We start from the raw sequence: 12,724 nt of genomic DNA, 5'->3' as shown, positions 1-12,724 counted from the left end.
CAGCCGTATTGGGTATACTTTTGGTACATTCTCTCTCTCGGTAAAATAAGCCTTCCACTTTCTAATATCAATTCCTACACCTCTGCTGTTGTAAAATTTTTATGAGATGTTTAAATCTAAAATACGTGATAGTAACAAAAATGAATACAGTCTTTTGACTAACATGAAATAAGTGTAAACATTTTTTATAATTTAATCTTATTTGCCGTATAGATAGAAGAAAAGTGTAATCTTAACAAAAATGCGCTTTTTAAAAAAGTTATGCCTTTTAGTTATTTAACTAACAAGGCACAGGTTTTGTGATTCAAAACCATTTGACTCTTAAAGTGATGTTAACTCAATTTATAATAACCTAGGAAAGCGAAAGATATACTTCATATCAGTGTCAGTGGATGACGGTTTGAATATAAATGTAAGAAATTAGATTAAGACAAAGCTATGTAAAAATTCGAAACTTGGAATCGCTGAATTAGATTCTGTATAATTTGATGCAAACAAAAGCAACTCTTTTAACTTATAAAATTCTTAACAGTAGTTCCCATTTTATACTGAAATGTGCGAGATATTATGGTTGCTTCTTTGGTGCCATCTAGTAGTCATAACTAATACTTATTTAATTGTTTGAAAATTAAATTATTTTCTTTCCGCTGAATGGAATATCTCTCCTCCTCTTCTAACAAGTATACTTATGAACAAATGATATAATTATTGTAATAACATATTCGTCTTATCATGATCTTTATACGCGTTCCTTAGAAGGCATTGCTTCTTTCATGTAGAACAGCAGGAAATTTATAAAGGAGATAAATCCTTTACAGGTCGTGATGACGAAAACCCCACTTGAAGTAAAAATGTATCTCAAGGCAGTTGGTATATGGGTGTTAAAACTTTTATTAAAATAAAGTATAAAACAATGTTTCTACCTTCTTAGGTCATCTTCAGATTGACAAAGAGAGTTTGCAACTGATCGTTGCCAAGCACGTGTTACGGATGAGCGTGTGAACGGGTACGTGCTTGTAGGGGCGTTGCAGTATATGTTCCTTTATATTGGTTCCAATTGTTACATAAGTTGGGCTTCTTTGATGTAGCGTTTGTTTATGTTTGTTTCCCTACTTAATGTTGGGTGTTTTCTATAGTTATGTTGTGTTTATTTGGTTTGCAGTGTTCAAAAACGTGTGAAAGTGTTTTTTGTGAGTTCTTCGTATCTGGTTTCCATTTTTCTGCTTTTTTTTTTTTTTTCCAAAAAGAAGTTGTTGCATTATGTTTTGTAAATAATGTTGTTGTTGTGTTTGACGGCCCAGGCATGGCCAGATGGGTTAGGCGTAACCTGAGGGTTTCAGATTCGCATCCCGTCGTACCAAACATGCTCCCCTTTTTCAGCCGTGGGGACGTTATAATGTCGCGGCCAATCCATTATTCCTTGGTAAAGAGTAGCCCAAGAGTTGGCGGTGGGTGGTGATGACCAACTGCCTTCCCTCTAGTCTTACACTGCTAAATGGGACGGCTACCGCAGATAGCCCTCGGTAGCTTGCGCGAAATTCAGAAAGAAACAAACAATCTTGTTGTGTTTGTCAGTGTAGTTTTATATGGACTTTAGTTTTGTACCTGCTTTTGAATAAAGAAGGCGTTCGACTCGTAATCTGAGGGTCGCGGTTCCAATCCCCGTCGCACCAAACAAACTCTCCCTTTCAGCCGTGGGAAAGTTATAATGTTACGGTCAATCCCACTATTCATTGGTAAAAGAGTAGCCCAAGAGTTGGCGGTGGGTGGTGATGACTAGCTGCCTTCCCTCTAGTCTTACACTACTAAATTAGGGACGGCTAACGCAGGTAGCCCTTGAGTAGCTTTGCGCGAAATTCAAAAACAAAAAAAAAACAATACTTCACACTTAAACTCACATCATAGATATGTCAACCTACTAACATATATATGTATATATCACGTTGCATCGACCTGCTACATTAAAGTTACGTGTAGGTTTGTCATAATGGTGGCGATTTATCGTATTTATGTTTCACTCTAGGGAATTTGTTACAGAATTGCGTTCACAGTTTTTAAGACTTTTGCTAATAAAAACTGACTCCATAGGACAATGGTAGTATACTAAGATAAACTGAGTAACTAACAAAATGAAAACGAAATAATAACATTTTTATTCGTGATTGCAATTTTAGCTTTTATTCATCTTTGCTTATTTGCTATAAAAATCCACAAAGTTACGGGTTGTACAACAGCATTGCTAGATACCTGGGGCTCCATCCCCCGTGGCACAAGAGTATTTCTGCAAACTCACAATGCTGGAATTTGGTTTCGATAGCTGTGTTGCGAGAGTACAGATAGCCCACTGTGTTTCTTTGTGCTTGACTTCAAACAAACAAACACGACACCTAGTGAACACAAATGTGTAATTTACACGAGTATTATATATTTTTTTGGGGATTTTTTCGTTAATTTTACTTTTTTCTCGCCCCTATCCCGTTTTCTCATACTTTATCTTTTCTCTTCTTTCAGATCTAACGTGGCGTAGTGACCTAGGCGCTCGAACCCTGTCAACTGGTTGTGAGTTCGAATTTATTCATTTAACATATCACTCTATCATATTTTTTTTTGTTTGGTTTGTTTTGTATTTTTTGCAAAACTACATGAGAGTTACCTGCACTAGCTGTCTCTAATTTAGCAGCGAAAGACTAGATGCAAGGCAGATAATCATCACCACCCACCTCCAATTCTTGGGCTACTCTTTTACCAAGGAATAGTGGGACTGAACGAACATTATAATGTATCCGGAGATGAAAAGGTGAGTATGCTTGGTGGGACAGAGATTCGAACCCTCTACCCTCAGACTGCGAGTTGAGCGCCCAATCTATTTGACCGTTGTGCTGAAAAGAAACACACTCTCTATTTTAATTTTTTATAAATGTTTGAACCACTAAATATATTATTCAGACGTGTGTTGTACATTGTAAAAAAAATGTATTGTAAATTAAAACAAACGCTGCATAATTTTACATTATAAATTGTATTATCTAAACACAGAACTGTGTGAGCTATAGAAAATTGTATGAAAATGATCTAAAATATTCATGTTAGGGTATTATACGACAACAACAGCTGGTATATAACTGGTGGGACAAAACGTATCAGAGATACACACATTTTGACATTATTCAGGAAACACGAAACTTCCGTAAATCGATGAGTTCTGGGAAGAGGAAGGTAGCAACCGTTTCGGTCGCAAAACATTTACACATTTAAGTTTTGTACTTAACTGTGTAGAAAAAAACAATATAATACAGATCAGCTTGGGCACCCAGAACCATAAAAAAAAAGAGACCCGCATGGAGTTGTGACCTAGCTATGATAAACAAAGTGCCCCATCTTGCAATAGGTGAGAATCTTCAGAACACAAAGGTCAGGGGCAAACGCTGTCCTCATACTCCAAACAAAAGTACTCAACTAAAAATGAGAATCTTCGTCTGGAAAAGCGTCACTAATTACGTGTACACCCGTTGCATCCTAAATGTTATCCGCTCAATCGTGGTATATGACAAACAGCTGCAGAATGAAATTGGTATTATGACAAACTTATGAAGTCGCTTGACGTAACACCGATTTATTTTTGTGTGATCGACTGTTGAAACAGGCGCTGGGAAACTTTCGTTTCGGAACTAGATGAATTATGGAAAACTTGCAGAGAGGAGCAGTGTGCATTTAAAATGAAAGATTCCCAACGGAATCTTTTGAAAGAGAAAGTATCGTACAAAGATATTTTAAAGATTAGTTATATGGAGTTCGACAGGATCTGACGATACTGAGTTATAGTCCATAACGACGAGATGAAACTCCAAATTTGTTTAAATTACCCAACACTGTATAACACAGCTATTTTTGTAGATATAAATATCGAACTTTCTAACTATAAAAGTAGCACGCAGTTTTCAAATGAAAAATGTTTTTTTTAAATATATTGTTTTGTTATGAAAATACACTGTTATCAAGTTAAATGTACGTTAAATGTCATTAAACGTTTTGTGCACCAGCGAACACATTTGTGTTTTGCTTAATTAGTCGAGAATAATTGTGTTGTTTTTTAGTGTTGTTTATGTTTTGTTTTGAATTAAGCACAAAGCTATCTGTGCTCTGCCCACCATGGGCATCGAAACCCGGTTTTTAGCATTGTAAGTCCGCAGGCATACCGCTGAACCACTGGGGGGGGGACTTGTTGTTCATGTAGAAGCCATTCAAATAACAGAAGTGCGTTCCACAAAACAGGAGTTGTGTTACTTTAAACACAAGTTAATGTGCTTTTTGTTGTTTTTTGCTGAAGGTATGACTTTAATTATCTTTTTATATATACGACTATGATTATATTGTATATATGTTCGTGATGGTAATTAAAGCGATGTGTTAATACTTTAATTTATGTATTTATTTAATTATTGAAAGTTTATGTGTTGTATATATTTGCGAACAGAGGTTAAGGTCAGTAGACAGGGTATCTCTACCGCTATATGGATCCTACTACTGCAGTCACGTCCAAGTCAGGACAAATCTGATAATCCTTATCAAAGTCTGCAACATTTTACTGTGTAGTGTTTTGTAAAGTTTTGTTTCGAGTTATAAATACGTTTTATTTCACCACAGACTTCGTTTTTGCTATTTGTAAAGCAGTTCTTTCTTTTTAATGTAAATATTAACTTAACTGTTTAGTTTATGCTTGCATTACATATATATATACACACATACACATGTCTATTTAAATAAGACAGAAAATTCTTCAATATTTATATTCAGGTATTTCATGTTTGTTTACAGTACAGATTCTATGTAAAGTAAAATCACCGTTTCATTGACAAAACTTACCATTAACATGTTTACACATAGAGGTAAAGTAAATAATTAATCAATAAACAGTAAATTAAATAATAATTAAAAACACTGCATTTTTTCATTGTTTGTATTTATTTTTCATTTTTTAATGAACTATTTTGGTTTAAATTTATATCTATATAAACACAGACACATAAATATACCTAATAACTTTTAATGTCGTTCTTTATATTATTTGAAACTATCTATGACAGAAGACACGTGAGTTGGTCTCATAGACTCATTATTAAAGTTCTATGTTAAAACTGAAAAGTCTAATAACTAAAACAGCGAAAATATGTATCAAAATTAATTATGATTTATCAAAATAAAATACGATTTACGAATTTAACCACTGCGTGTAGTCTTCCAGCCCGTCATATTTTTTAACTTGTCATTCTTACTTCTGCTTGTCTCACTTTTCACTTAAAAAAAACATTGTAACATGAAAACAAATCATTACTGTTCAAGGATGCTTATACACAAACAATTGTGGTTCCTCGAATCGAAAGTGCACGTTATTTTTACCGAAAACAAACTTATGGGTCAAAGAATGCGTTAAAAACTGATTCTGACAAAAAACTGAGTTACAAATTAATAGAAAAAGAGAAAATCCCACTTTAGTTTCGAAACTTTAGAATTGTTATTGTCAAGAGTTTATTTTAATAGAGATTGAAGAAATAAGGCGGCTATGTATTATTAGAGAGATAATCGCTAAAACTGATGTATTTATTTCGTATATTAATTTAAAGTTTGTATTCTGTTGGTACGTTATATTTCGCGTTTCTTTTACTTTCATGAATAGTTTGATAATACAGCAAAATATTTTAATTTTTAATACATGTACTTCAAATTAATTGTACGGCATTCTAAAGAACTGAAGCGTATCAAAACACCTACTAACATTCAGATAAATTACCAAAGCTTTGTTAAGTAGGTTGTGTTAACAATGCTCTTATTAATAATTCAGTCTGTGTCAATTATAATTCAGAATTAAGAAAATAGATTATGAGTAATATACACAATTGTATTTTGAAAGTAAAGACGGTAAAAAAATAATAGTTTGTCACATTTACGGAATATGGACCTAGTCCTTAGGATGTGAATGTATCTCGTTGGATCACCTTTAAATTAAAGGTTTATTAATTAGAGAATGCATATTAGTATATAGTTGAGCTTTACTTAATCTGTATATTCTTATTCAGTTTCGTATTTCCAAACATGAAAAACAAATATTTAATAAGTGTCATCTATTACAGATTTTGAAGTATTAAAGATATTTCATAAATGTAAAAAACATAATGTCAAGTTAAATAAATGTAGTTAAGTTTAAATATTTTTAACAAATGTAAAGTATGTGAATTAATCCCAGACTTCTTAAACTTCAAGACTACTACGTTTAGATTTTAAAAAATGAAGCAATAAAAAGGTTTTGGGGAGCTGGAATTGAACGGAAAGAAAGATTATAATGAAGGATCAGGGCTATAACTGTAGAGTTTCTTCTTGAGTAATGTGAATTTTGAGGTAAAGCAACAATAAATTCTGTGAACTAGCAACTAAAGAATTGCATATTTGATTAAAAGAAAGATATACTATCAAATAGATGGAATTAGTATGGGGTTTAGTTTGGCTCTTATGTTAGTAAATGTGTATATGTGTTATTATGAAAAGACTGGTTAACGGCACATCCTAAAGATATAAAAGTGTACGATACATCTTCTGTATTTGAGAATGAAGAACAGATAGAGAAATCTCTTGAATATCTAAACAAACAATAATTAATTCACTTTGGAAGATAAAAAACAAAGACTATTTCAAATCGAACCTAGAAATCTTGATAATAAAATACAGTGGGAAGTTTGAAATTGAAGTTTATTATAAAGTTACATTTTCAAGGTTTATATTTTAACTACAATACTCTCATATCAAAGAAATGTAAATAACTCTTTAACATTTTTGCGTACAGAGCTGATAAACATACTAGTAATATCGAACTGTTAACAAAAGAAATAAATAACATTAAATGCTATTTCAATAAGAATTGTTTTCCAACGAAACTAATAACTAGAATATTCTTTAAATTATTACCTAGTTTGAGATTTCAAAAAATAAATTTGTAACGAGTGTAATCCATAATGGATATTTTAGAGAGGTATTAGAGAAATTTCGAAAATATGAAAAAGCCTACGTCAAGACTTTATGTGTATATAATAAATATAGTTTCAAAATATGTTCACTAATTATCTACTGTGGCCTAAGACTGAAGAAAACAGCATAATGTCATACTTTTCGATAGTTTGTAGGATTACGCTGTCCATGCAGTAGTAATGATAGCTCGACCCATAAACGATTTGTTTTTGAATTTCGCGCAAAGCTACACGATGACTAACTGAGCTAGCCGTCCCTAATTTAGCAGTGTAAGACTAGAGGGAAAGCAGCTAGTCATCACCACCCACTGCCAACTTTTGGGCTACATTTTTACCAACGAATAATTGGATTAATCGTCCGATTATAACGCCCTCACGGCTGAAAGGGCGAACATATTTGATGCGACTGGGATTCGAGCCCGCAACCCTTGGATTACGACTCGAGCGCCTCAACCCACCCAGCCATGCCGGGTCCACATAAGCGAAAAGATCAAAGAGTACTGTCTGACGGTCGGTACAGTCTCTAACTACCAACAGTTAGCAACAGAGCGTTACAGCCATGTTCTCCAACGTGATTTCCACCTGTAGGTAAAAATTATTTAAATAGACATTGTTTTATCCGAATAAAATTTTGTAAGAGTAATTAAATATAATAATTACTGAAATTTATGTTTATATTTACATTTATCTTTATATTTATATTTAACCAAGCAGTAATTTCTGTCATGAAGAAATATCAATGAACACCACGTATTTTTAGGTTAATTTGCAGTAAAGATGATAACTAATGAAGATGCTTTCTGAGTTACCATGGGGACGGCAAGTAGAGCTATCAGAGTATAACATGCCAAAACTTTACACTTTACAAGGAAATGATGGAAGCCCAAAATTTTTCTCTTCACGCATTTTAGGCCACTTCTGTCAACTTATATCCAATGAAATATTCACCACAAGAAGAATATAAAGAATTCTACTAAGTATCATAAATATAAACTTACCTGCAATGAATGTATTGATTTTTCATTCAAATACTGTAATGAATAAAGTTGTATACGAATAAGAAGATTTCAGTTTGATTAGAAAGAAACTAGAATCTGTGTGTGTGTGTGTGTGTGTGTGTGTGTGTGTGTGTGTGCGTGTTTCGTTATAGCAAAGCCACATCGAGCTATCTGCTGAGTCCACCGAGGGGAATTTTAAAGGAGGTAGCGCAACTGAGCATCAGCTAGCTCGTGGTAGTTACCACGTTTTTTTGGTTTTTTTTTCACTTCCAGTCTTGTGAACCTGTCATTCCAATATAGTTTTAATTTCCATGAAAAAGAACTACTTTTGGAACTAATGAATAAATATTCCTGGTTTGAAAATATAATTAATAGGTATGTAAAGAGAAAAGACCGGAGAACTGATCTTCCTTAGAGGTAGGGCTAAATTAAGGTCGTTATTAAAATGAAAACAAACTGATTGTCTAGCTCTATTTATGCTTACATAATTTACATATTTAGTTACTAAAAACGATGATAAAATATCTTATTGATAGTATTAATTCTAAACAATTGTTACATGCATAAATTAGGGTATATAACACTTTATAATATATTCTATATATATAGATATACATACACGATATAATGTAGATAATTTGGGACTTTCCAAATCTCCCTAGCTACCATCTCCCACTGGTATCACTATCTCTACAACTTTGTTTGACGATAAGAAATCAAATTAAAGAGCCGTCAGATTTTCTTTTATCAATATATGACGTAACGTGTAATAAAAAGTATTTTATTCTGAACCGTTTAGTAAAATTAGGGGTGATTTTGCCCATTACACAAAATTAACAACTTCAAAAAATACCTCTAATACTTACAATAAAAACTAGACCATTTTGAAGTAAATAAAAGGCTGGTGTGGAAATAGTTATTTTTTTTGTCTCTTTAATAGTGTTAAAAGTAAGGAATATGCCACTATGAAGAATGATTTATTACTTTTGAAATCCATGAATAGAGAGTGACAATAAAAAAAGGAAAATAATAAACTGTAATTGTGGGAGTAAAATTTAAATGCACTGACATTAAGAAACGAAGCTCCACCTACACACTCCCTGTCTAGACATTAGAAGTTTATTCGTTCTTCTAACTCTTTGGTGCCCTAATTTGAAATAAGACCAGGCTCATAACTTAATATCCTACTTTCTTTTGTTGTTGTTGTTCCAAGGAATCTTCAGTTATCTACTTGTAAACTACAATCTTCAAGTTGCTTAATCGCACAATATCCTTGGCCTACGATAAATATCGTAAGTCATCAAGTTTATTTTAGTGCAGCTTTGAAGAAGAAACTTGTTTTTCCATGAAAAAACATGCATTTCTTTAAATATATTTTTTCTTAATTTCATTATCGTTGGTGTAAAAGCTTATTACAGATTTAGTTAAAAATACAATGAATAAACAGAATAATTTGTTATGCATATAGTTGTTTCTTTGTTGAATTTCGTGCAAAGCTGTAGGTTGGATATTTGTGTTAGCTGTCAATAATTTAAAATTGATTGGCCACTCTAGCCGAACAAAGGGTTTGACCATGACATTAGACAACCTTGGCTGAATCCATGACCCACAGGTTGCCTTAACCACCATACCTACACAAGTATGAAAGGAATAACTCTTAAGTTAATGATAGAGAAATAGTTTGTTTGTTTGTTTGTAGTTAATCACAAAACTCCACAATCAGCTACTTGTGTTGTGTCTACCACGGGTATTTAAACCAAGTTTCTAGCGTTATAAGTTCGCAAACTTGTCGCTGTGCCACCGGTGAAGAAAAAATATAGATATGTTAAAATATAGAGCATATAGTAAAATACATAACACATCGGCTATAAATCTATATCTATATTTGTTATGATTCTTTTTAACTTATGATTATTAGCTTTCTTCTTTATATGAACCTCACATTTTTCAGCAGAAGTTATTTTTATTTATTTTCCTGTGAATGAAACGAATTTTAGGGAATTTTGTTAGTTTTTTTGTTGAGTTTTTCTCAGTTTTATTTTTAACTGAATTTTTTTTTGTGCTTTCCGACTCACATACTGAAACTTCTGTTTAAATATACACCTTTCCAAGTACCGATAAATCGCTGAACACGTTTAATTGTGAGACATTATAATTATGACAGTTAATTCAATTATTTGGTTACGAATAGCCACACAAATGATCGATGAAGGAGCAATTTAATGATGAGAGGTAATTCCAAAATTCGGTTAATGTTATGGGTGTGAAGCAAAGTTCCAAGTTGTCCAGTATTTATAACTAAGTGTGGAGATCAGAATCCCAAGATGTTCAATATTATTAGCTAAATAAGGAGATCAACATCTAATGCTGTTTATTTCAGTATTGATAATTATAAAAACCGTTGTTGCAGTTGATAATTTAGTAATAAATGTAAAGACCAACGTCTCAGGTTGTTTCGTACTGGGACCCGACACGGCCAAGCGTGTTAAGGCGTGCGACTCGTAATCTGAGGGTCGCGGTTTCGCATCCCCGTAGCGCCAAACATGCTCGCCCTTTCAGCCATAGGGGCGTTATAATGTGACGGTCAATCCCACTATTCATTGGTAAAAGAGTATCCCAAGAGTTGGCGGTGGGTGATGATGACTAGCTGCCTTCCCTCTAGCCTTACACTGCTAAATTAGAAACGGCTAGCGCAGATAGCCCTCAAGTAGCTTTGCGCGAAATAAAAAAAAAATTGTTATTAAGCACAAAGGTACACAAAGGGCTATCTGTGCTTTGCCCACCACGGGTATCGAAACAAACAACAGTAATAAATGAACAAGGATAATATATAATAGTAGTAGTAAATTGGAGTAATAAACTAATAATAATAGTAGTAATCAGCTCTAGTATTAACAGAATTATATAGTAGTAGTAGTTTGTTTGTTGGTAGTTAAGCACAAAGAGATGCAATCTGTACTCTGCCCACCATGAGTATCGAAACCATGTTACTAGCAGTATAAATCCGCAGATATACCGCTGTGCCACTGAGGATAAACGTCTCCACTTGTTACGCACTGGTAAGTGTGGAGATCAGTATTTCAAGTTAATATTAGTGACTATATGATGAGAGTTCATCTTCTCAACACTTTTATTTTTGCATTAGTAATTAATTATGAAAACTACCAGCCTGATTGTGTAGACAAACGTCCCAGGTTCTTCAACATTAATAACTATGAGGAAGTAGGTCGAATAAGAATAAACTTTATTTTGAATTGTTTTTACTGATAAAATCAGTCAACGTAGATAAAATAATTTATTTTCAGTTTGTAAAATTAATTTGTAATTTCTACCAAACAACATGAACATTTATTTTCCCAAGTGAAATTAATCATGATGCTTATTGGTTAATTTCCTGGGTGGGGAACAATTAATAGGAAACTATTATAAAAAAGTGTTTTCACCATAAGTGTTTGTTGTTAGATTCTTTAGGTTACAGAATGTTATTATATAGAAAACACTTTGAACCATTCGAAATGGAAAAAACAGATGGTAAGAAAACACAGTTTCTTGAGAGAGTTTTGGAATTTCAACGTCTTTAATACTTCGGTTTCGAAGTCATAGTATGCAAAATCGCTGAATCAAATCCAGTCAAATAACTAACTTAATAGTCTAATTGACAATATAATTTTATTACAACAGTAAAATATAATTTAACTAATTATATAGATGAAGATAATGTAAAACATAATATATTTAATTACTAAGTCTTTCTTGCGTTTACAATCAATTTACTGTATTTTTTACATATTTTAACACTTGTAATTATGATACCGTAATATCGTATAAACTTTTATTTATTTCAAAGATGATCTCAGTGTAAGTATAGAATACACGTTGGAAACCATCTTAATGTTTTGTTTGTCTGTTCATCTTTTTCTTATTTAGAAATCGTAATGTTTTAATAGCTTTTTTTTAGGATGAAACCTGATCCTCAACTGAAAAAGCCTTGTGTTAAGATCAAGTGGGGCATCTGTATAATAGTTTGACACCAGTGTGACCTATGTCCAGATGTTGAGCTGTAATAAGTTAGATTCTACGTTTGTGTTACACTCACGTGATTTATTCCTGCTAGAGCGAAGCGTTCAGTACAGATCGTGAGAGAAATGTGACGGCACTGTTTGATTTCTCCTTCAACTTAGAGTGATCTCTCTGATTTCTGTAGGTTGCGTAAGAAACCCTTTCTGAAGGATGTACAGCATGTGCTAGATGATGTAACTATACAAACATAACATTATGGAGAAATAAATCACCCTTGAGAAGTGTTCTATGTTCAGAGATTTTCAACAGTTCATCCGTTTCTGGTTTAATTGAAATTAATACTTCTCTAACACAGAAATAAATATAATTACATACATGTAAAATCAACGTCGAATCACATGTTCTTGTAACGCTCTTCAGGATTTCAAACAATGTATTAAACTAAAATATTTTTTTCAACTGGAAGAGCAATTATACCACAAAATACTTATAATTTAATATTAATAATATTATAATACTTATAATAGTCGTCCCAACTATTCCACATTTAACTAAATCATTGTGAACTATCACAAGCACTTCCTTCTCATTCATAATGTTAGTAAATTTTATTAAGTTTTAAATGTTTCCATAACATCCTTACTAGTATGTTTTATTCAATTCAAAAATGAGGACTAATCATTGAGTTTT

The 12,724-nt window shown here is 32.6% G+C and overlaps 1 long non-coding RNA gene across 3 annotated transcripts; it reads left to right on the top strand.

The window, feature by feature from the left end:
• Positions 1-7,106: 7,106 nt before the first annotated feature.
• On the top strand, positions 7,107-12,318 carry LOC143234331 (uncharacterized). 3 transcript variants are annotated; one of them, XR_013018614.1, is made up of 3 exons: positions 7,107-7,604; positions 7,777-8,431; positions 11,973-12,318. It is a non-coding gene; the product is annotated as an uncharacterized LOC143234331 (long non-coding RNA). The 3 variants fall into 3 exon arrangements; XR_013018615.1 differs by having other exon boundaries at positions 7,108-7,600; positions 11,962-12,318; XR_013018613.1 differs by having other exon boundaries at positions 7,111-7,600.
• The last annotated feature ends 406 nt before the right edge of the window (positions 12,319-12,724 follow it).

This window comes from Tachypleus tridentatus, chromosome 12 (genome assembly GCF_004210375.1).
Source record: "Tachypleus tridentatus isolate NWPU-2018 chromosome 12, ASM421037v1, whole genome shotgun sequence".
In the NCBI taxonomy this organism is placed as follows: Eukaryota; Metazoa; Arthropoda; class Merostomata; order Xiphosura; family Limulidae; genus Tachypleus; species Tachypleus tridentatus.
Note: the sequence above shows the minus strand (reverse complement) of the source record. Positions and strands in the feature narration are given on the sequence as shown.